General features: G+C 41.0%; 1 long non-coding RNA gene across 2 annotated transcripts in view; it reads right to left on the bottom strand.

Annotated features, from left to right (window-relative positions):
* The window catches only part of LOC137342860 (uncharacterized), a 54634-nt gene that overhangs the window by 11404 nt on the left and 17211 nt on the right, over positions 1–26019 (bottom strand). Inside the window, exon 2 of one of the 2 annotated variants that reach the window (XR_010967375.1) lies at positions 13133–13229. This is a non-coding gene — a long non-coding RNA (uncharacterized lncRNA). Of the gene's footprint in view, positions 1–917; positions 1082–13132; positions 13230–26019 lie in introns of those variants that run through there. The other variant, XR_010967374.1, reaches the window with a different exon arrangement.

Raw genomic sequence — 26019 nt, forward strand, 5'->3', positions numbered from 1 at the left:
TGGGGAGAAGATAGGTAGATGGGATTGATCTATCAAAAACAATAAGTTTGTTAGACTTAATGACCTTTTCTTTTTCCCTTCTTAATAGGCCGGATTTTGCACTGAGTAGCGAACGAACGGTGCCCACCGCTCGTCAGACTTGGAGTTGCCCATAAACTTTTCATGGGCTTTTACACTCGGGTCCTCAGTCCAGTGCGCTCCCACCCCTCCCACCCCCCGGGACCTGCGTGAATGGGGCAAGCGGCTGTGTATCCCCCTAACCAATCAGATTGAAACATGTTAATAAGCCACATGGACTTAGAACCAGGAAATGTAATCTGAAATAGTGAATTCAATGCAAAATCAGTTACAGAAAGTGAAATAATGAGAGGGTTAGAAATATTGAATTAAAAGACAGAGATAAAAGAGACAGAAAAAAAAGTGAAAAAGTATATATTTTAAAAAAATATCCAACAACAATTGAAATGTGAAGAAATGAGATTCTGCACTTGGAAAAGTAAAATTTTAGTACCAGAGAGGTTGTTTAGCAGTCATTAAGACTTACCATGCCATTTTAAAAGCCACCGTTTAGAGCCTTCCCGCCATTGTATACCGAGGGGCTGGAATCAGGGAAAAACCCCCTCGGGCAGAATGTAAAATGATAAATGAATGTAATGAAATGTACTGTATCTGTAACCATTAATGACTGTAATGCAATGAGACACCCTAGGGTGCCATGAACTGTATTTACAATGTATGGTGTGTAACTATTGATTGTACCGGGACTGTTGATTTGTACTGTATGTACCGTTGCAAATTGTATGACCTGTATTGTATTGTTTGAAGCATGACTTGAATTGCATTGTATGTACCTTTACAAATTTTATGAATAAAGTTTATTTTGAGATATAAAAAAAAGCCATTAAAAGTTTGCTTACACTTAAAAAACTTGACGTATCTTTTTCTGGTGAGATTACTTTGTTTCCATCAGGGTAGTGGGGGAACTTCGCGCTGTTGCAGACATTTCAACGGTGAGTCAGCCAGCGAGATCTCCTTCCCGCGAAGCTTCTGAAGGAGCAGGACATCTGGTACAGCAACTTCCGGATTTCTGCGTTTAACTGCGCATGTGCGGTCGCTGGAAGTTGCTGTACGATTTGCACTGAAGTAACGTTGAGTGGTGTTAGGCTCGTAGTTATTTTTAGAGCAAGGATATGTTCCTCTTATGCCAAAGGAATGCTTCATTGTGAAGCACTTTGGGATGGCCTGACAAAGCACTGTACAAAGGCAAGTTTTCTTTCTACAAACTCATTCCTTAATACCCTTTAGATACTGAGACAGTAATGGCATGTTTGTTGTTTACTGTTAGATCCATCAGTCATCCATTTGGGCATCAACTGTGCTGTCAGAATGGAGCCTGTGGTCCTAGTCGCACCCATGGCTGCCTGACAGCATTAAAAGTAAATAAACTTTATAATTACTCTCTCTCAGTAATTAAAGGAAGTTAGAGGCTGCTTTCTTTCAAATTCCAGTTATTTTGGGAAGAGTTTTAAAATATGTTGTGTTGGTGCAGATTAAATCAGTTACAACATAATGTTCACTTTGTAGAAATTCACATTGAAGCATATTTCTGGTGTTCTTGTAGCTACAATTGAATAGATTTATAATTAACAACTATTTAATACAGTACACTTCTGTTAATATGTATCCTGTTAAATGGGACTATTGACTTAAGCTTAAAAAAGTACATTTGTTAACCCACAGATTTATTCCCCATTCATTTTATAATGGTTTCTTAAAGGAAACTCTGGGCTCCAAACAATTTCAATGTAATACAAAGAGCAATTTTCCAATATTTAGTTCCTAATAAATGTAATAAACAGGGCACTCTTTCATTATCTTGTTCCTAGCACTAATTACTTTTTTTTTCATTTCATCTACACAGAATAAAGAACTTTCAAAGTGACTGTTTGCTACTTACTGAGGGTAGTCATTAATTGCTTTGGAGAGATTAATATAATAGTCTTTGTTGTCACTGGATGATGGCGTCACACCATTTACTAATGCTGATCAAAATACATGGGAAAACTGAAAATAAGAGGGCTGTTATAATAAAGAGAAATAGATTAAATAATAAAAAAGTCTTTCTTTAAAAATTTTGACCAGTTTTCCCCACTCTGGCCTGAAAAAGAGGTTTTCCTAATCATTAAATAAAATATTTATTTTTGCATGTTCATAAACTCTTTTGAAGCAAATAAAATTAAATTAAAACACATAACTAGAACTAGATTTGCTTGTAGTTCAATAAGCTTGTGACATCACAAAAAGACACTGAGAATTTCTGCAAAGCAAGTTATAGCTGCCATCGGGGAAGTGAAAATTACTTCCTCAGGAATCCTGTTTCATATGGATAAAATAATTGAAAAAGAATTGGTGCAAAAAAACTCCATATTGAAGGATTATTCTGTGTTTTGAATATTTTGAATGGAGTTTTTCTTTAATAAGAATGATTGGACTTGGGGAGAATCCCTTTGTCATGGATACAGAAGCTTTTTATATATGTGGAATTCTAGGAAATAGGTTATAATGTGCTGTGTAACTGTAATGTTCACAAAAAAGTATATGGTAATGTTCGCTGACTCCCTGTCTGGTCACACTTGTTTACAGGAGTCAGTCCTAATTACATATTTCAAGAAGTTCCAAGCCCATATTAAGACTATGTGGGGAGTTTGCTAAAGGGGAGAGGGAGGGTGGAACATTGAATGCATAAGCAGCCATTAAAGGGCTGCAGCTAAATTTTAAAGAGATGTGGCCACCTAAAGCTTACAAAAGGAGAAAAAAAATTGTTGCAGCAGTTACAGATGCTGTATTGTAAAAATATATTTTAGCCTTTCCAAAGGCCTTTAAGGACCGCTAGCAGGGCCACTCAAAATTGGTACAAATGGTCGGAGTGTGCATGGTGCACACTCTGCTCATTTGTACCTCAAAATTGCCCATGTGTAGCGTGACCCTGGTTTGCATGTTAAAAGTGGCCTTCTGTCTGAAACAGGTAGGCGTACCGGCTGCCCATCTAAAGGCCCCTACCAAGATAGTGGCAGCTGGAATACCAGCATAAATGGGGCATTAAGTAACCTGATGCCATTTTCGGGCTGCTACTCCTTGTTTACATCAGGTGCTCACAGTTACCATCAGCACCAGAGTTTTCTGGTCAGCTATATGACAGATATCCATCTTCAGCACAGGGAAAGGAGCTGTGTTGGGCAGCTTGCAATGTGCCAACCAGCTTGATGTTCTAAATGTCCAAGTCCAATGCTGTATATCAGGTTTGCTCATCATTGTTTAATCCAAGTAAAATATTTAAGGGGCTTTGGCAAAGTGATATGAGGCTGACTCTTCTTCCATGGTGCTCAGTGATAGATCTGTACAGGCCAGAATCCTCCCTCCCTGTAACCGTTTCCACTTTTAATTACAAATCCACCTCACAGCTTAGTTGTGTCTCTTGTACATGGGCCAAAGAAATCCATTGCACACATCGGAATTTTGGACCATAAAGTAGACAGTTTGGATACATGTTATACATCACAGCATTAGGACTTTGCACTCACTGAAGAAAGATGAGAAAGATCAAAGTGCACTTCACTCTTCTCAGTATGGCCTCAAAGGCATCCATGAGGACTTCCATATAAAAATATGACGGAACATGGGAACAAATGCCCTATATACCTTCAGATCAACACCTTTGAGATCCCATCTTAAGCCTTGCCAAATCAGAGGACCCAAGTATTTTATTATACTGGCACTCCTACTCCTCCTGGTTCCACACAAGTTCTAAAAAAATGCAAACTTACCTTCTGAATGTCTGCTCTGCTCGAGGCAGGCCAGTTTCTCGGAGGGGACCTAAAACAGGCATTAGGCCCCTCATCAGCATATGCACAGAGCCTAACTCTGTTTCAGGCAGCCGCCCCGGATACCTGAAAACCATCTGAGGTCAATATGGCGTCAAACATTTTCAGGCGTCCTTGACACGCAGGACTTGGCCCTAAAAAATTGGTCATTTTTGCTTCTGTTTTCCGTCTGGAAAACAGGCGCAATGAAGACCAATTTCTACCCCCGTGGGGTGTTACTTTATGAATTCACACCAGTGATTAGAAACCTCGCCCACTAGCTGTGCATTTTGGGAAACTGCAGGAGCACTGCCTTTAATTCTCCATCCATTTAAATGAACAGAAGGAATATTGTGGCTGTGCGCTCACAATTTCCCGATATACAGCGGTGAGGCTTCTGGCTGGTAACACAAACCAGGAAAATCGGCCCTCTGTTCTATAAACGTTCTCAATTTTAGAAACAGAATATTTGTTTCCTGCAATCCCTATAGAAACCCCCTGATACAGTAATCATTTTATGGCACTGTATTTGTTTTGGCTCATCACACTACCTTTTCTATTAAAGCTTAAGACATTATAGAGCACGGCAACGCTAACTGTCCCATAAAGCCCAAAAGACATTACCCAAATTAAGGCACTGGCTGTAAAAAAATAATTTTTAAAATCAACTTTGATTGCTCCAATTAAATTGTTTATTGTGCTGCAGATAAGATGTTATTAAAAGGCAAATGTTACCTCAGACTGAGTTGTTTTGGCCTGCAGAGATAAATTGAACCTGGGCCAAAGCGGCCACCACTGTATATTTGTTTTGAATTGGCCTATGTGTGTTGCCTCATCATAAAAATGAATTGACTAACACCTTTCTTTGAAAAAAAATCCTATTCATGAAAAGTGAACAGCCTGACCTTTGTCTCTTCATCCCAGCGTGAGGCAGCACACAAAGCCACACTCTATATTGCTTTACAACAGCTCTTGGGATCCTATTAAATGCACAAGAATAGATCCAAATAGAAGTCATTTTCCAGGAGTACAGAACCTGTTAGAATACAAATACATAACCAATTGCATACTGATAAGATATTAACAGTGCAAAAATTGTGTAACTTTAGTCCCACCATGGAAATTAAAATGAAGCTATTATCACAAAACTAACAGTAAATAGCCATTGTTGTGTTGTGAAATTAGCTTCATACCTTTTTTTGACAAAGTGTCTTGAGAGACTATAAAATCGAGTAGAGTAGAAATAGAGCATACATAATTTACATGTTTTTAGCAGGTCTGCAATCTTGTATTAAAAAGCAATGCTTTCAGTAGAAGCTAAATGTTAGGCCCACAAAGGGCTTGAAGTACACTCAGCAGTCTATCTGAGATCCACAAGGATCATCATATCTCCCTAGCAACAAAGCTGCAGACTTACAGAACACCAGTCATTACAAGGTCCTTCTACACAATGGTAAAAATCGGAATCTAACATCTGAAATAAAAATTCAAAAGCTTTGTCTGACGTTGTCTACATAACACCCTGAGTATAAACAGTGATATAAGTACAAGAACAGTTAAATATCACAATGCAGTTGTTTTGGGGGTTTTATTAAAGGGTATGCATGTATCCAGTGAATTGTCACATAATCCTAAATAAAAAGGAAAAGAAAGACTTGCATTTTATGTAGCGCCTTTCACAATCTCAGGTCGTCCCAAAGCGCTGCACAGCCAATGAAGTTCTTTTGAAGTGTAGTCACTGTTATAATATAGGAAACGGTGCAGCTAATTTGTGCACAGCACGGTCCCACAAACAGCAATATTATAATGACCAGATTATCTGTTTTTAGGTGTTGGTTGAGGGATAAATATTGGCCACTGGGGAAAAAGGTATAAATGTCATAAAGTGAGTTATCTACAATTACCAGTGTCTCTCACTAGACACCTGCTAAAAGCATTGATGCTTAAATAGGCAGTCTATTTTCTTCAATTGTCATATAAAAGTAAATGTTATCAAGAGGCAGATCTGTATGTTTACTGTTGTCCCTTGGTTATCCCTGTTACCGTGTTTTATCCTTTAAAACTGCTAGTTACAGGTATTAGGGGAATAGATGTTTTACATAAAGTTACATCATGAGGTTCTGCACCAGTATTCCCATGAATCGAAAAGGTAGGCTGCAGGCCTCATGATGTCACATTAGGACACTACCACACTAAATATCTGTTCGTGGGCTATCTCTAACTAACAGTTTTAAAGCATAAAACATGGTAACAAGGACAACCGAGGGACATCAGTAAGCATACAGGTCTGCCTCTTGGTAACATTTAGTTTTATATGACAATTCAAGAAAATAGGCTGCCTCTTTAAGCATCAACACTTTTAGCAGGTGTCTAATTATCCACTTAGTTTTACTCCTATTTAAAATTCCATTGAGATGTGAAGCTTCACAATGCTTGAATGACAAAAACAACTGGCAATTATATAGCATACATACTTCATATACATCATTAGGAACATGTAAATAAATAGTTTGGGGGCATATTTCATCAATGCCATCATCAAAAAGTTTATTTTATGTCCATCCTATCGAACACATGCAAGCCTTTCAGTCATTAGTTTCCATTATTGTCCATTCAAAAATTTCAGTTTAGGTTGTGTCACTTTTCAGATTCCTTGGATTCTTGTTGGTGAACCAGGATATTTCCAGGAATAATCTGGGATTAAATATTGAGAACAAAGGATGGGACATAGAAACATAGAAAATAGGAGCAAGAGAAGGCCTGCTCCGCCATTCAAAATGATCATGGCTGATCGTCTAACTCAGTACCCTGTTCCCGCTTTTTCCCCATATCCCTTGATCCCTTTAGCATTAAGAAATATATCTATCTCCTTCTTGAATACATCTAATGACTTGGCCTCCGCTGCCTTCTGTGGTAGAGAATTCCACAGGTTCACCACCCTCTGAGTGAAGAAATTCTCCTCATCTCGGTTCCAAATGGCATACCCCGTGTCCTGAGACTGTGACCCCTGGTTCTGGACTCCCCAGCCATCGGGAACATCCTCCCTGCATCTAGTCTGTCTAGTCCTGTTAGAATTTTATAAGTTTCGGGACTAGACAGGAAAAGAACAGCAAAACAGCGAACCATAACTGACTCTTTTTCTATTGGCTTGCTGTTTGACTATTTGCATTATGCTTCAGATTTAATTGATGGGTAGGACTAGACGATGAGCACAAATCAAGGCAATAGTTCAATTGGAGCAGCGTGGATGATTGACAGACCCATACTGATCTCAGTTTCACTTGTGAATTGTGTAAACATTTCAAGGGAGTTGGAACTCATCCATGAATATGATCTAAAACACAAGACCCAAAATAATTTAGGGTGCGAAGGTTAAAAAAGATCCAAAAATGTAACAGTGTGTCCAGTGTTCCTTCTCTCCATGCTTCCCCTTGATACAACTGTGTGATGTGTGTCTTCTTGAAGCTAATCTCATGCTTCTCCTAGATGTTCCCTGGGTGGTAGGAATGTGTGAGATAGCTGGCTGCTGTGTTTCTCTAGGAGTCTCTTGGGGCCAAGGGAGCCCTTGTCTCAGGGCTGCTAGGTCCTGGGATAGGACCTGCTACAGGCTGCATCTTTTATGCTGCTGCGAGGGTAACCCGGCCCTGCCTCCTTTCTGCCATATTTTCAGACATATTTGTGGGCTGGTGGGAGGGCACAGGTCTGGAGAGACAGCAGCTTCACGCAAGCACATTCCTGCCAGGCCATTAGTTGGAGACTGGCTCTGCAGGGCCACTGATTGGTGGGAAAGCAGACCAAATGGCACCAATCAGATCAGTGAGATCTTGGAAAATGGCTTGTCACAACTGGTTGTCAAGCCTGTTAAAGATAGAAGAGACATTGCTTTCCACTGTAGTGTCCAAGACCTCTAAGGCAATTGTCTGAGCATCTATGGCAAAACCTAAAACTATCTGTATGGCCTATCTGATGGAGGCCTCTGCAGAAGATCGGCATAAAGCTGCCACATGCTCCAGGTTGGACTCCAGTGCCACAAACTCATCTATCATGGTGTTGTAAATGTGGGTAGTTAACTCCTCCAATTGACTCATCCGCTCCTTATACACCTGATGCTCTGCAAGCATCCTTTGTTTAAAAGTAGGACTGTGAGATATGGATCCCAAGGCTCTTCAGCCAAGGGATGGCATCTCCTGACCTTCTGGCTATCTTCCACCTGTGCACTTCACTCTCTGATGCCTCTCAGGTGGATTGTCTCTGAGATGGTGTTTGAGGGTGAGTGAAATCGCATGCAATGCAGCGCTGACCGAGCAGGAAGCAAAGGGGCCTGGCAGATCTTTTTTTTCTCCATTGCTTCTTCTTGTTGTGTGAAGAAGAGGTTAGAACGTGTTGCAGAGTTCACATATGAGTTTTTTCAGGAGGAGTCAAACAAGGGTTTTATGATGTAATTTGCTGACAGGTTATATGTGGTCCAATAGCACAAGAAGAAAGAGAAGCAAAATGTCACAATCAATCTGTAGCCCTCGATCAGCTGCCTCTAACTTCCCTATCTTCAACCTCCTTTCCTATCTCCTTCCCTGGAACTCCAATGTTTCCTCCTCATAGAGGGTGAGAGGCTAGAGATTGAGTGACTACCACCTGTGGACAATCTCTCTCTGCTGTTATGGTCCATCTTCTTATTTAAGAAGAACACAATAAGTGAGAATGGCCTCAGGTTGCCATGAGGTGCAATCAAACCCAAGTGTCAGCATGCAGACTATAATAGTTGACAGGTGCTATGACAATTGCATAGCATGTGAAGTTTTTAGTGGGGTCCCTGCATGTAAAGCTATAAGGGAAGGAACGGTTACAGGTGAAAACTGGAGGGTGTTAGGTTCCAGAGGGACCTCCTGGACTTCAATGATAAGCTCCTGAAGCACTTCAATACAGTGAGGGGAAGGTGGTTGAAGTGGCAGGCATATTTAGTACAGTGCAATCTGAGAAGATTCAGCTGCTTCCTCTCACTTTGCCTCACTGTTTATTGTCATATGGGGGAACCGTGGAGGTGGCACTAATTACCATAGCCACCTCCTTCCACTGTGCCTGCATACTTCCCTTGGACAGCCTTCTCTTCTCTGTCCCCCCTCATTTGAGACCGCAGCACTTCTACTGATACTTCCAAAGATTTGGGGGCTCTGCAGCAGACCCCTCAGACATTGGGCAACGATTCTGAATCTGGTTGCTGAAGATGCTTGGCTCTTTAAGCTGCAGCAGGTGTTTATATCCTTCTGCAGCACCCCATGGCCAAATCTCCCCTCACCACCCCTCTCCTCCCCCGCCCCCCCCCACCATGTGGCAAGCTCGTAATCAGAGGCCGAAATGCTGCTCGAAGTCTGCCTTGTTTATTTAAATGAAGCTGACCTCAGGAAATTCACTGGGGTCACTGCTGGTTCAATTGGGTGGTCCGAAGCCCTGCCCCATCACACATCCGATTGCAATTGTACCAGTGAGGAAAATCTAAGCTATTGAGTGAAGGAGGAACTGTTTCATTTATTGATGCTGGTGGAATGCAATGCTGTCTATTTTTACCTTCTCAGAATTTAAAATTGTAGGTACAGGGCCAGCTCTACCCCACCAGGGGAGCTCCAGGTAATCCCAGGACAATGTAAAGTGGGTAGATCCTCTCTGACCTTTACACCCAAGGAATGGATGTGCCCCAGGGGTAAAGGTCAAGAAAATTGTTCCCATTAACATTTTGTATACTGCAGTTAAGTTTACTTGTTACCCTATTATTGTACTATTTGAAGAGGGGTTGGGAGTTCTCCAGGTAACCCAGTCAACATTTCTCCCTCAACTAACACCATTAAAAAAAACAGATTATCATTCACCTCATTTGAAACCTGTGGGATCTTGCTGTGCACAAATTGCCTACAAAACCAGAATACTTGCACTTCAAAGTAATTTACTGGATGTGAAGCACTAGGAATATATCTACTGGGAGTGTGGGATTGCAGAATTACCCTTTAAGTCTTCTCTAATATTGAAAATTAGAGTTACTCTCTTTTCAGCTGCAATCAAGCCACTCTTCTCGGGTCATCCAGTCTCTGTTGGCACAAATCAGGATCCTTGGTTATATCGGCTTGGACAAAGCAACAGATTAGTTCGCATCTGAAAGCGAAAGACAGGTTAATATTTTAGTTTCTGATGAAGGCTTCCACTCGAAATGTTAACCTACCTTTTTCTTTCAGATACAGACTATCTATTGTGCACTTAAAGCATTTTCTGTTTTTATTACTTCAACTGATCCTGTGGTGGCTATAAAAAAAAATCATTAAATTCATTTTCCACTGACAGTATACTGTAGGCTATAAATAGAATACCTCATTGCCAGCAGTCAGACATGATCAATTTATCCACACCTGAGGCTGGCCATAGTCAGCTCGCAACTTCATGACTCGTGACTCATCCAGTCAGCCTTACTTGCGGAGGCAGTCACCACATTACATTTTCAGTCCATGATGTGCTTTCTGTTTTGCGTACCCAATTAAGGCAATACAAGGCCTAATAAGTACAGTGATTGAAGGCAAGTAAATTCACATGAGGTGAGAACTGTCAGTATTCCTTCCTGAATAATTTCAAAATTATGATGGGTTTTGATAGAGTAAATAAGGAGTAACTCTTTTCACTGGCAGGAGAGTTGGAAAATAAAGGACACAGATTCAAGATAATTGGCAAATGAACCAGAAAGGAGATGAGGATAATTTTTTTTTAACGCAGCGAGTTGTTATGATTTGGAATTCACTAGTTGAAAGGACGGAATTAGATATATACTTGAAATGGAAAAATTTGCAGGGCTACGGGGAAAGAGCAGGGGAGTGGGATTAACTGGATAGCTCTTACAAAGGGCTGGCATAGGCACGATGGGCTGAATTGCCTCCTTCTATGCTGTATGATTCAATGATTCCATGATTCTAACACCCTTTAATGTCAGCTTTGCTCAGTTTGTAATATTTTTCCTGAAGATGTGACTACAAGCCTCATTCTAGGATTTGAACATGTAATCCAGGCTGACACTTCAGGGTAATACTGAATTGTTGAAGGTGTCATGTTTTGGATGAGATGCTAAACTGAGGCCCCTCTGCCTGTTGAGATGGATGTAAAAGATCCCAAAGCACTATTTGAAGAGGAGTAGAGAGTTCTCTGGGTGTGCTGGCCAGCATCCCTCCCTCAACCAACACCACAATAAGACAGATTATCATTCATCTCAGTTATGGGGATCTTGCTGTGCACAAATTGACGGCTGTGTTTGTCTACAAAACAAGAGTAACTACATTTCAAAAGTAATTTATTGGATGTGAAGCAATTTGGGACATCCTGAGGGCATAGTAAGGATGTATATAAATGCAAATTCTTTCTTCTTTCTTACAATGCTCCCTGTCTTTGCTGTTCTTTATTAAAATTTGAATTTATAGGCATACAGTCTCTGAGGAGGGTTGGAATTCAGCCATCTCAGTATGGAATGGGATAAAGAGGTGGGAGAAGAAACATAGGCCTAGAAATTGGTTTGCGTCGGCCTGCTGGCCCGAACTGAGTTCAGGCAACAATCCCTGCGCCGGAACGGGTAGGCCCATCCAATATTGGGCCATGGGCCTCATTGACATCAATGGGCCTGGGCGTCCCCAGGCAGCTCGCCGGTGAAGACCTCTGCAATTTCTGCAGCCTTAGATCTTAAAAGGAGGGGGGGGGAACAATTGGCAGGAGAGGTTGACTGGGAGAGGGGGGCGGGGGATGAACCGAGAGAGTGTCAATTCAGTGCCTGGGAGGGAGGTTGATTGGGACGGGGGTCGATCGGGACAGGGGGGTTGATCAGAAGGGGGGCAAGGGTTGGCTAGCAGCGGCCCGTAATTTTAATGTGGAGAAGGAGCACTCCTGCTCCTCCTGGCACCATTTTCAGGTCAGTATATTTTAATAAACCCCTATCTTTTTGGTGGTGGCTTGCAGCAGTTCCTTTAAGGACTGCTGGATAGGCCGCATGTCGACATGGTTTTCCTGATCGCAGCAACGGCTGTGTTCAGGGCAACCCAATTTTGCACAGGGGGCCGCATACAGGCCTGAGGCCCCTTATTTGCATATGCAAAGGACGTAATGCCTGTTTCAGGTGCGGGCACTGGACGCCTATTTTATTACCAATACAAATATGGTGGAAGGCACACTTCTGGCTCGTAATGAGCGCGCGCTTCCTGCCCGCCATATTGGAAGCTTAGGTGTCCGTTTAGCGCCTGAAAAACAGGTGTGGTGCCATCGAATTTCTAGGTCATAAATGGTGAGAGAGATGGTGAGAGAGACCTTCACTGCAGTGGGGCATTCCAGAATACCCTCTATTAATTATGATCATCTTCCTTTTCCATTGCTCCTTTTTGAAGGTTCTGACCTCATTGGTGAAAGGGATAATGCCTCAATGATTTTGTTAAATCAACACAATGAAAAGAAAATGTGTGTGTGTGTGCTGCAATGAAGAGTCATGTTCGGGTTTATAGTCTTGTACTCATGTTAGTCAATACAAGAAATGGTAGCTTCAATACAGAATAATATAGGTGGCATTGCCTTGTGCAAACAGGGTTCAAGAAATGTTTTTATGCTACTGAAGATGATGCTTATTTCTTATTGATCGTATGCTGCAACTGCCTTTCTGTGACTAAAAGGTAAGTGCAATGAAGAATGTCATTCTTGTCATTATTTATAGCTGTACAAAACCCTACCTTCAACTCTGTTACACTTATACATGGCTTCATCAAGTTATTTTCTAGAAAAGAGCCTACTCGTAAAGACATTCTTGTATTGTGCAATTATTAAAAATGAATATTGAATGAAAATGCTGCCTCTTTGAGCATAAAAATAACAAAAAAAAACAGTGAAGAATGCAATGGGATTTTGTCAGAGTACAGCTGGGCTGAAAAAACTGTTCAAAACCAAGAATGGTATATCAATAATGTCTATGAATAAAGTTCCCTATTCACAAAGCTTCTCATTGGACAAAATTTCGAAAATTTCTCCATAAATTATTGAATGTTTGCAAAAGAATGAGTATTAATAGATAAACATTTTTTTGTGAACAGAGTGTCAATCAGGACTGAGTAAAATTTTCTTGTATTTGACATTTGCTTAAATTACACTCCCTGACATGGGCTAGGCAAAAAGGCAAACATTTCTATTCTATGCATCTTCATTATTGGCAGCAGCGAAAATAATCAGTACCTCGTATAATACACCCCATGGACCGCATTTTCTGCTCGAGTTACCTTGGCTCTCCTATGTGGTTCCAGTGAACAGTGGCAGGAAGTTTGTCAGGAACTGCTCTGGTAGCTCTCTGCTGTCCTCCGTGACTTCCAGAATTTTCTACAGGAAGTGACAAGGGAACATGGAATATGGGTGGGCATATTCAAACTGCATGCAAATGAGGCAGTTATACAATCCAATGTACTTCCCGTCATTTGCGTCCTAGCAACCCGTTGCTAAGGAATGGCTGCGTATTCCTGGCATCCAGTGTTCCTATGATGGCAGGAGGGAATCACTCCTGAGTCTCTGCAATCAATCATTTTTTTTTAAGTGAGCAGAGAGATGGATGGACTTGCTACACAGTGGCAGGTCACTGAGGTGTGCCATAGCTATTTTCCAGTCCCCACTCCTGGTGGGATTCCCAGTGGAGTGTCATCCTAATTTTATGTTTCTCTCTTTAAAAGAAAGGTTGAATTTTGAACAGAGACAAATCCTCTTCGAGCAAAATGGGTAAGAGGGGAGGAGAGGGGAGGAAGGGAAGGAGGCAAACAGCTTGAGGGTCAGGGTACAAATGCTTCTGGTCTTTCATCACCAGCCCTTGGCACAAGTGGCAGTAAGGGGAGTGAATAGAGGGGTAAAGGTGAATTAAGTGATAGAGCCAGGGAGAGGGGAGGGCACTGGGGTTGAGTAGGTAATTCAGAGTGGAAGAGGTAGAGGTAACAATGGCAGTCACAGGGATAGCAATGGGAGTGAGGAGGTGGTAGGAAGGGGAGTGGGTAATGGGAAGGCAAAGGAGTAGGGAAGGGAGAATGTGGGAGGAAACATAAGTGAAAGGGGAGGAAAGGGGAAAGGAGGCCAGACTTGTCCCACAGCTGTCATTTGATAACGCAGCCTGTAGCAGCTGGCAGCTCCTTTCCCCACTACTCCACCCATCACTTCCTATCTGAAAGGAAAGAAGAAAAGGATAGAGAAAGGAGCAGAAGAGGGCAGGGAGAGAGAGAAGCAAAAAGAAGAGAGGGAAAGAGAAGCAGAAAAGAGAAAGGGAAGAAACTGCAACATGAAGACATAAGAGACAGGCCATATACTTTGAATTACCATGTGTAATTATGCTGGAGATCCACTAGTGCTGTATAAATTTTACTGACTACATGAAAGATTATATGGCAGGCTTCACCTCAGTTTCTCCCCTGAACTACACACTGGAGGGAGTGGCGGGGGGGGAATATTGCCTTTTTATTTCTTTCACAGCAACTACCCACTGTCTGTCAACAAAGGCCATTACATTCAGATCGACGGTACTTTTGTCTAGAGATGTCTTCTCGCATTTTATCAGTGGTATGCATCATCAGGACAGGAGACACAACATTACACAAGCAATGGATAATACAGCATTTATTGACTTTGAAATAATCAGTTTATACATAGCATTATATGGGCTGAATTTTCTTTGTGATTTTCATGCTGTCAGTATTTTTCAGCATACAGAGTAGCCTACTTACTTTTCAAAATTAAATTATGTAACTATTTACAGAACGTCAGTATTCCATGCAAATGCATCCGATCTTAAAGGCCATCCTCAATAACATTTCCATAATAGAGCAAAATAGCGGGGTTGGGGAAAGAATTTATACACCTTGAACATTTTTTTCCCCAATTTTCTCCCCTCCTCTCCACAAAGTGCGAACTTATTCTGGACTACCTTGCCCAAGTGAAATGTATGTGTCTAGACAGTGAGTACTGGAAGGCTATTCAACGATAGCGGGGATCATGGCAGAGCCCGAACTTGTCCTCACCTGACATCCACCCCGCAACAGGAATTACTGAATAGTGATCAGTAGTGTGAACCCTGATTGAGGTTTCTTCTCATTAGCCCATGACACAGAGGCCAATTTATCAGCACAATACCTCCCCGACTGAGGTCTCCTGACCCAGCATGGACTGAGAATCAAACTTGGGACCTTCTGCCTCTCTAGCTCTATAACACTGGGAGCTGCCTTATCTGTGAAACCACTGGGTCTCTTGCATTTTCACACATCAGGTGTGCATAGTAGCTTTAGCTATGTCAATCCAAACGATTAAAGGTTAAAAATATTCAAGATCAGCATCATTACCAGCTTGTCACCATATTAGTGTGATAAAAGCTGTTGTATTTTTGCTCGTTATTTTGCATTAACAGCATTGAATAATTGTCATCCCCAGTTTACACAAGTTGGTGTATGTGTCAAGTGATTCCTTCCCTAGTGCTTCGGCAGAACTTTCTTATCTTGTGTTTGCACATTCGGTGTTTGTCAATGATTTGATGCGGAATTTTGTGACACACTTTGTTCTTTTAAGACCAGCATTTGTCAAAATCAGCAGTGTGCTGGATGATGGATCTCTGAACAATCAGGGCCCCCCTCTCAATTGGCATCATCACTAAATGACTACATATATTCAATTTCAGTACATTGCTATGGGTCACAGTCTACAGTAGGGAGATGCAGTATTTATCAGAGTGCAGGGGCACAGTGAACTATTAAAGCAGGAGGTGTTACCATGTCAGGGAGTTTTCAGGCATGCTCAGTTGCTCCGAGACCTCCAGCACATTGCTCCCAGGTTGGCTGCCACAGCATGTCTGAGCCAACAAAAATGCAATACCTGGGAGAATGTAACAGACAACATAAACACATTAGCACAAGAAATGCTGACAGTTGGTGCTCGGAAAGAACTCCACGAGTAAATGAGGCCTGTTAAAGCTAATATTATATTAGGGTATTCCATTACTTCCATGCTATGAACAGATTTTCCATGCAAATCACACATTTTTTTCTGTTCTTTCTGTTTTCTTTCTATGTATTTTCCTGTATATAGACAAGCGCAAAAATAACAAGGTACAGAAACAACAAAAACTCTATCTGATTTTCCATGAAAACCAAAAATCCATGACCTTGCTTACTGTTTCTCTATTTCTAGCTCATGTTCTCTTTGTTCCACAGTTCCTTTGTTTCCATTTCACCTCTGCATGTTAATTTAGCTCACCATGTTCGTGTGAAAGACGATGTTTTTTGAAACTCATCCAAAAAGGAAATGAATGGACAGATCAAAGCAGATCTGCATTTCTGTCACCATTCTTGATGTTTGATCTCCGGCAATTGGTTTACAAATATAAATGCCTTGCTTGCAAAGAAGAAATTCCGGATATAACAATCCCTTTACAAGTACCTGCCAAATCCAAAGATAGATTGCGCGTTTGAAATTAAGAAAGATATTATTGTCAACATTTCGACAGACTGCACTGCCACCACTTCAGATACTTCTGATCCGGACCTGTGATTACGTCCAGGAATTTATGTTCTTTTTAACATGGTGGTAATGTATCTTAAAAAAAAGACTTGGTTTTCATAGTTAAAAATGAAAAGAATTTTGCTCTTTGGGGAATCATAGAAAGAAACAGATACTTGTTAGATAAGAGCATGAAGGCGATGACAGGACTTCAAATATGTTGGTAAAGCTGTTTTCCAGGAAGAAGCTATTTATCACTTTCCACACACAAAAGCAAGTTTCACCAGAGTACAGATTATACAGTAACTGCCTCTTCCCCCTCCCTCACCCTACAATGTCCACTTGCAGGCATACGTGTACACAAAAAGCAGCCATTAGTTATCAACACTTTGGAAACCACAGAACGCTAGAATATTTTTGATCAGGTTGCATTTTCTTTGGTATAGTACAACTCTTTCAATATCTGGAAACCCAGTAGGGCAGTTGGCTCTCCTGATTCACTTAATTCTACCTGCTTTTAAATTACATTAACATTAAATCATGAAATAATCAAATCTTATTGAATGCTTCTCTAAATCCAACTCAAAAATAATAGTGATTAAATTTGCAGGAATTCTGCTTCCTAGGAATGGCATGGTTAGAAGGCTGATGAGGCCTCAGTTTAATGTCTCATCCAAAAGACAACACTAACTCAGTACTACTCTTAAGTGTCAGCTTAGGTTATGTAGTCAAACCCCATTGTAAGGCTTGAACCCACAACTTTCTGACTCAGAGGTAAGAGTGTTACCAGTGAGCCAAGCTGATACTAGGTTGGAACGCAAACAATGCCCCATTGACAATACAAGCACAAGCTGGATTCTGGATTCTAATTTACAGGTCTTCTGCCGCACTCTTGCCGTAGGCCAGGTGATGTGGATGTTCAGGGCCATAGTGTTAACGTAATCTCAAGCTCTATGAAGAGATAGGGTACACATCCAATAAAAACTGGATAGAGCTTTAGTTTCATTAATTTTACAGTCTGACCAAAAAATGATATTTTCACTTCAATATCAATGACAATTTAGGGCCAATTGTTGACTATCTGGGCCACATGACCAAATAGGCACAGTCTCGAGAAACTTCAGTTGCTCAGATGGAACAGCCACTTCACTGAGGCAAACAGACAGTGGTTAGTGTAGGGCCTTGCGCTCGAGCCCATTTAACAGCCTAAAAGAGTCTTCAAACAAGGGAAATGCTCGGAATCTTCAGAATGAATACAGAACTACAGGCTTATAAGTTTCAGTTTACTGAGAAAATAAGGCTTATATCCTGTTGCAAAATGCTCCACAATCCGTAAATAAAGGTTAGAAACCCAAAAGTCAGATCCAATTAACAGATTTTATTAGACAGCACACATTAGTCATACAAGCAAGCTAAACGTCTATATACATCCACAGGGGGCTCGTCGGGGGCTCGGAGCACCATCAATCCCGGCTGTTCCTAACGCTGAGTTCACCCAACAGAGTGTTTTATTACATATTTATACCTTTCCTGAAGCACACCTACTTTTCTCTGTCTGCAACTAACTCAGCAGATGTCACGTGACTGGTTGTCACAAAACTGTGTGGTTTAGGAGCCCTAATTCTTATCTATACAAGTCCTCATGGCTGCTGAATCCTGCATTCTTTCCCATATTATACTGAACTCATCCCTCAGTATTTTTCTATATAATGTTATATAAAAATGACTAAGTCTGGCACTGTCTCCTCACATTGTTCACCTTATGATTATCTAAACCTAATTCACAGATTATCTAACACCCACTCTAGTCCTATCTAACACTTATTCCAGTTAGTTATACTTACGCAGATAATTACACTATACATCAACTATCCTTGTTCTGTTGTATCTCTGTCTCCCTGACAGCTGAGTTCAGCTAATTCTCCATGCTCCCCTGGATATACACATTTGGTTCCTTCATATTATATGTTAACTATCCCATCATGCTCTGGGCTTATGCCAAGCCATTTAGCCTGTCATAGTACACTATCCTACATACCCTATATTAAAGAAAGAAAGACTTGCATTTATATAGCGCCTTTCACAACCTCAGGATGTCCGAAAGCGCTTTACAGCCAATTAAGTACTTTTTAAGTATAGTCACTATTGTAATGTAGGAAAGAGGCAGCCAATTTACGCACAGCAAAGTTCCACAAGCAGCAACGTAATAATGATCAGATCATCTGTTTTTAGTGATGTTCTTTAAGGGATAAATATTGGCCGAGGAGGACAACAACTGCAACTTGCATTTATATAGCACCTTTAAAACGCCCCTGCGTATCTTCAAAATAGTGCCATGTGATCTTTTACGTCAACCTGAGAGGGAAGACGGAGCCTCGGTTTAACGTCTCATCTGAAAGACGGCACCTCCAAAAGTGCGGCACTCCCTCAGTACTGCAACTGAAGTTTCAGCCTAGATTTTGTGCTCAAGTCTCTGGAGTGGGACATGAGCTCACAACCATCTGACTCAGAGACGAGAGTGCTACCACTGAGCCAAGGCTAATATATTAGAAATGTACAGAATTGTTTTGGGGGGGAACAACGTTCATAAGTTAACAAGTTAACAAGCACAGGTGGTTAATGCAGCGCTTATCATTAAACCATAGATGGATCTTTACTTATTTCTTGAAAAAGTGGTTATGGAGCTATTTTTCCATTTTAAGTGGTGATTTGTGGTAATTGAATTTACAGCTCTGTAGCATTGCTCCATTTCACACAGTTAGCAAATACTGATATTAAATCTAATTAGTGAAATTTTATTTTAATGGGAGGCTTTATATATCGCCACATTAAGTTTTGCACTGATGACATCTATTATCAAATATGTATAATGTGGATTATGTAATGCCATGATTGACTTCCTGAAATATAATTGGGTTAACAAATATCCTGTTGATAAATTGATATTTCATGCTTCAAGGTATTAGTTAATAAAAGGCACAAGTGCAAAAACATACATTCATTAAGGGCTTTCCTGTGGCTTTCAGTGCTGATAGATCTTCCTCTACTAGGTGATGGGTAGTATGCATGAGCAGAGGTACCATCTATTGCCCAACTTTGATCCTTATCAGTAATTTTCAACTCATAGCCATTTCAGAGTTATTTCAATCCTTTTTAGTGACGTTATGTGACCGGTTATTGTTTGTGGGTCTTTGCCAAGCCAGAGGTCAAGTGAATTTTAAATGGTTCATTGGTTGGCTCTGACAAAACACATTAGAGGCCTCGTTAGGAATTTGGAATGTGTTCACACTCCAACCTGAGACCATGGATCTGTGAAGTGTCTTAATAGAAACCACTGGACCACTTCATATGTATAATCACTTCCTGGCAGAAGTACTTAAAAATGTCATTACATTTTTTTTTTAATTGAATCTTTAAAGACTCTTTTCTATTCTTTTTGTTGGTTCTAGTAACTAATTACAAGTTTGTAAATAACCTGACGTGGTGGCAGTGATGGTCATCTTATCACCTGTAGAGAATTGACAACTGAATTAAAGTGTTATGCATGACATTAAAAAAGATATGTCAGCATTGGAAACACTCTCTGCAGCTTCAGGCCATTTGGCTCCCCAAATGGACCACAGGATGACACAGAACCTTCAAATAACATGTTGCAGCATAAAGTACTCTGCTAGATTTTAGCATTTTTAAAATCAATAATTGTAATAATTTCCTTATTATTTTACAGTCTATTCCTCTTAATTCAAAGCCACTTAATTCTAATTCAAATTTTGTCAGCAATAAATTCCCACTTTGCTGTTATTTACATTTAACTCAAATTATTGAATGATTCATTGTTTTTTTTAAGCAGAAAACATCTTCAAATTATCAAGAGTACACTGTATTCAATTGTTTGGAAATATTCTAACTTTGAAAGTTTGTTTCAGGTTAACCTCAAGTGAAGAATCAGAGCAATAGGCTATTGCCAGTACAGGCATAGTGGGCTGAATGGCCTCCTTCTGTGATGTAAGATTCCATGATATCACAGGTCTTTCCAGACAGAATGAGCTCATTGTAAAAACATCAGTCCAGAGCCACACTGCAGCTGTGAAACTTCTAGCAACTCTTTGTTACTCTGATAGGCAAAGAACAGCAACTTTTAGTATTCTATGGTAGAGTTTTTCTAGCACTCAATAACAGCAACATCAGCATCCTGTAATAGATCACATGGAGAACCATTTCCTCTGATATTTATGGTAAAATTATGTGCGAGTACAAGGAACATATTTATGGTTTCACTACAAAGGGTGAATTGAGGATCTCTGTTTTTCTAGTTGAATCTTCTTCTGAGACCTTGGGGGTAATTTTCAACTTTAGCAGGAATGGGAAACTGGTGGTTTGGATTGGCCACCTGTTATACCTCACCCAATTTTCCTTCCCATTGACGATAATGGGCAACCAATCCTCTACTGCCAGTTTTCCTCCCCACCAAAGTTGAAAATGACCCCCCTTGTTTCCTTATGCCCTAATAGACAGAGCCTGGTATCTGTTCATTGTTGCAATCTCTTCAACCGGTTTTCTTACCTTTCTTACTACTTTTGCATCCACTATCCCCATTTCTTTGTCACCCCCTCAGTGCTTGACTCTGTGTAATGGCGACCATTTCCCCAACTCCAATCACTGATTGTTTGCTCTCAAGGTCTGATGTTAGCTAGGACATACCAATTATCTGTGGTTACTCACTCATCGGACTCAATTTTAGGGGAAAATTGCGGGTGCGTTGGGGGCGGGGCTCCGAAAATCGTGGAAATCCCGTTCAGGTTCGGAAGCCGGCTCCAACCAGACGACGTCCGAGTTTCCCAGGGACCCACCTGTGTGCACCCGGGCGACCCGAAACCGGAAGTCCCGCGGGATGATAGTTAAAGAGCCAAATGTACCTCATTAAGTAATTATAACGATTTTTTAAACTTACTTGGGCGGCTTGCCCACCGCTTCTGATTCACGCCTGGTGAAACTGGATCAGGGAAAAAGAAACTGAATAAATTATATAAAACACCATAGGAGGAAGTTAAAACACAAAATCAACCTATCTTTCCACCCTGCTCCGATGTTTGATGTCTCCCTCTCTGATGTCCCCCTCTTCAGCCCCCTGATGTCCTCCCAAAGTCCCCTCTTCACCCTCCCGATGTCCTCCCGATGTCCCCCTCTTAATCCCCCCGATCTTCCCCTCTCCCCCCGATCATTCCCTCTCCTCCCCGATCTTCTCTTCTCCCCCCACCCCCGATCTTCCCCTCTCCCCCACCGATCTTCCCCTCTCCTCCCCCGATCTTCCCCTCTCCCCCACCGATCTTCCGTTCCAGCGCCCGATGACGTCTCGCTCTCTCTCTCTTTCTCGGCCCCCCCCACCCTCACGTTGCAGCTCCTGTCAATCAGGCTGGCTGCTGGGTGTGAAACCCGGAGAGCACGTTAATCATCAGCAATCACCATGCGATTGCGTTGGAAACGGTAAGTTTTGTTTATGCGGGTCTGCCACACGCACCTTCACCCCCCCCTCCCCCGCTGCCAACCGGCCACCATTTCAAAATCAGCCCCATCACGTCTAATACTGTCCACTTACTCTCAAAAATGCCCTAGTTCTTGTCTGCCCTTGAAATTCCTGTATATTCTACCAATGGGCAAGGCATAGATTTCCTAGTGCTTAAGTATGCTCCAGCAATCCTAGTTCAATAAATGATCATTAAAACTGTAATTCAACTTCTGCATATGTGGGACAGAGATCATAGGGGGAAGGTTTCCTCGGCTTGCTATGTGTTAGCAACATTGTAACATAGATTTTCTCTGATTCATTTCTCGTGAAATTGTCATGTTGTTCTTTTAAAAATGCTTTTAAGATTTTTTCTGGAAACATTGTGTCATTGTGCTCTTGATATTTTTCAAAGACTTGATTCAGATTCTTAGTCACTGAAGTTTTGCAGATTAAAACTGCAGTTTCTGAATGTTTTCAGCTAAGCTGCTTGAATTGTTTTTGTGGGAGTATGTTACTTGCAAACTGCATTATTGTAGACACATTTTCTAGCTGTTAAGATTATTCCAAATCACAACAATATACATTCAAATGGAGGCTGGGACCATACATCAGTATGTCGATGCTATTTGCTAAACTTTGTTGATCTAGAAAGTGGCACTTCAAGGAGAATTGAATTTCAGGAACTTCAGTCTCCTGTTACTGACCTGCAAATGGTGTCAAAATAACACTCATTTGCTAGTGTGTTTCTTTCAATAATGTAATGGCTCCGTGTGCTTTACAACGTTGCATGCAGCAGGCTGGATGATGAGAACACCCAAGGGAAAGAAGCTTCTGGACAAGGTTAAGCAACCTTTATTAATCACATATACATGTCCTCAGCTGGAAGTGGATATAGTAGGATGCAGATGAACAGAGGTCTCCCAAAGCCCACCAGCCCAATGACAAAACCTGCTGTTCAGAGGTGAATGTCTTGAATGCTCAGCCATTCAGATGGTACCAATCTCTAAGGAGATCTGCTCTGCCTGTGCACAACGTGCTCAAGGAAGCTGTGTCTATTTATTTGGCCCTAATTCAAAATATTAATTAACAATGATTAAGAGACTTCTTTTGAAGCATGTATTACATTTTTTAAAAAATCATCTCATTGCTCAGAAGGAAAAATGGTTTTATAATCAAAGCCAAAAGAATACCATTCCAAACAAAATAATCAGAAGCTTAGATTGAAGAAATGTGAAGGGGTATTTATAGCTGTTCTGAGGGTCCTCCTCACTTTTACTAAACAAGATGAATAAAGAAGCCAACCTGTATATATAAGGTCACCCACTATACTTCAATTCTACTGAGGGTCATTTTCTGGTGCCATGCCCTTCCTTGGTCAAACGAGTAACCTTTTAAATGCAGCTATCATTTTGTTAGGCTTTTTCAGCAGGAAAAATGTGTCAGCCTTGGCAACAGCAATCCATAAGATTTGATTAGGTTTCCCCTGAAGTTATTTTGTATTTTATGACCACAAAGCTTGTTGGATCATTAATATTATGAGGACCTCCAGCTTTTTTGGGGTGCCATTATATTGTCTGTTGAGGAGCTTCTGCCATTTTATAAAAACCTGAAAAAACATCTGGCAAAAGCTCTAAAATGACAACAGAATCATCACTTTGATGATACTTAAATGGTTTGTGCAATTAATTCCAGTTAAATGATCCACAAATGTTACAATATTTCAAATCACACCTGTAAAAAATTTACTGCGAAGCACTAAATTTTACTGAATCAAACCCTTCATTTTAGTAAGTAGTTATTATGAGATGTAAGATAGTACAGGAAGAGAGAAAGATAATTGAAGAGGGAAGGCAATTAAACTTTTGTTTGACTTTTGTAACAAAATATAACCAAATAGTACATGTTCCAAAGATTACAGTAAAACAGCAACAAAATAATCATTGCAATTCTGTCACCAATATTTCAAATGCCCCTTGTGAGTTTGGACATCAGCATCATGGATGAATAGTTTTTCAGATTCCATGGGTCAGTGATAGTACTTTGGCTGAGTGACACTGGCATGTTGAGTAAAATGGGTAATATCTGCTGTGGGCCAGCAGCCAATGCTCTAGTCCATTGTGAATTAGCATGCAGCTTCTACCATGTACTTCCAAGACATGAACTCTTCCCTGCAATCCTCTACACGGTGAGCTCCCGCTCTCAGCAGGATCATCTCTGACGGGAATGGGGTGAAGGTAAGGTGCTGCTCTAGACAGAAGGAAGGGGAGATGATTACAGGGTGCACAACCTATTCACTTCCATGGCCTCTGAGCAGCTGGTTGGCAGATTTATAGGAATAGGTTGCCTCTTCACTTTCTGTGTCTGATAATGGTGAGTGGTGGAAGAGGGACACTTAAAGAGACAGGATTGTGAAAAAATGGAAGGGAAAAGCTATAAACATAGATGAATTATCACTTAGAACCTGCATTGTAGAATGCCATTTTAAAGAGGTATTTTTAATTGATACACAAGTTGAATTGTATGTTTAATCAACCTTCTGCTATATTTTTTATGCTTTTGTTTCAAGGCTTTAACTTTCTGGTTACTTGTTCCGTTCCTTACAAAAAATAACTTTTTAAAATCAATGGTAATCAATGGCTGATCTCTGCAGCTGACTAGGGTGGAATTATCACATTGGTAATCTCCGGCACTGTTTCAATTAGGATATCTTGTCCATCGTGCTAGAATCCTAATTAAACGGACTGCACAGTGTCACCAATCGAGAGCTGCACCTTCTTTTCTATTTAGATAAATATCTGTTTATAGCTTCATTTTCGCTGTCGCAGAATACTTATGATCACAATGCCATTCATGAATAGTGCTTTTGATTTTTAACCATTATACCCTTAGGTTTATAGTACATGAATTAACCTTGTAGGATTACAATGAAAACGTTTAAACTGAGTTAAAATGGCAGGATTTATTTTACATAATTAAGATACGCCAGTGAATCTCTCGTGCCATTCTACAAGGGCAGTCACGACCAAGTGTAGTTTTCAGGTGAAGCAGGGTTGGAGGGTGGTGCATAATTGTACAAGTGTGTGCTGATGTAATACAGGCCCCCAATGAAAGTTATACATTCTATCCTTACTTTATATTTCCATTATAAATTCCTATGTCCACATTGATAATGGAACCTGTCACGCTGTAATTACACCCGCCATGAAAAAAGTTGATAGAAGGTGCGGCAGATATAGATGCTGGGAATTTACTTGGGGGATTCACCTGACCGACTGCCGTACCTTCAGCAGAACAGTGGCGGAAACCTTGGATAAACTGCGTAAATGGGAGTTATGGCGGCTGATCGGGAGAATCCCCGAAAAAATTCCCAGCTCAATAATCCCTTTGGCAGGCAGTACCCAATATTATTCCGACATCTGCTGTCGCCTAAATGTGGCATTTCCCTGTTGCAGGCACTAATTTTTAAAAATTAATTCTTTATTGGCCCACTTCTCTTTACACATTAAGAAGGCCTTTTTCCTTAGTATGGTCTTACTGGCTATCTGTGCTGGCTTGTGTTATTCTTGTTTTTATCTGAGCGTAATTGTAATGGAACATAGGCAGGTTCCATTATCAAGCTGGAGCTTTCTCCACCTGAGAGGAAGCCTCCATTATTTTGTTGGATGCAAGGTGGAATATCTCATTGTCTTGGCTACTCCTCTCTGTTAGTAACATCAGCACAAAAAGAGGAAAGTTGGAAGAGAGAATGATGTGCCACCCTGGCTCTTCCCAAGCTCCCGAAGTAACTGTCTACCATTAGTAGGGGAAATGAAACATCTGGCAGGATTCATGACTAGGAGGTATAAAATCAGATTATTCATGTTGCAACAATAACCCGACACCCAGTTCCTGCAACCAGAAATGTCATGCGACAATTCTGAGGAGCCAATTTTTCTAACCTTCCCCCCCCACCCCGGGAGCAAAGATTAGGTCTCTGCCCCTTTACGTTGCCTCAGGATTTCCAGGTCTTGCTGGGGGTGAGGAAGGTGTGGAGTTGGACCTGTGGATGCACTTGCAACCGATACTGGCCCATCGCTACCAGTTAATGGGAAAGAAGGGGGCATATCCCAGCCTCTTGCCTCCTTCTCCTGTACTTGCAGCGGT

This window comes from Heptranchias perlo, chromosome 26, assembly GCF_035084215.1.
Source record: "Heptranchias perlo isolate sHepPer1 chromosome 26, sHepPer1.hap1, whole genome shotgun sequence".
NCBI lineage: Eukaryota > Metazoa > Chordata > Chondrichthyes > Hexanchiformes > Hexanchidae > Heptranchias > Heptranchias perlo.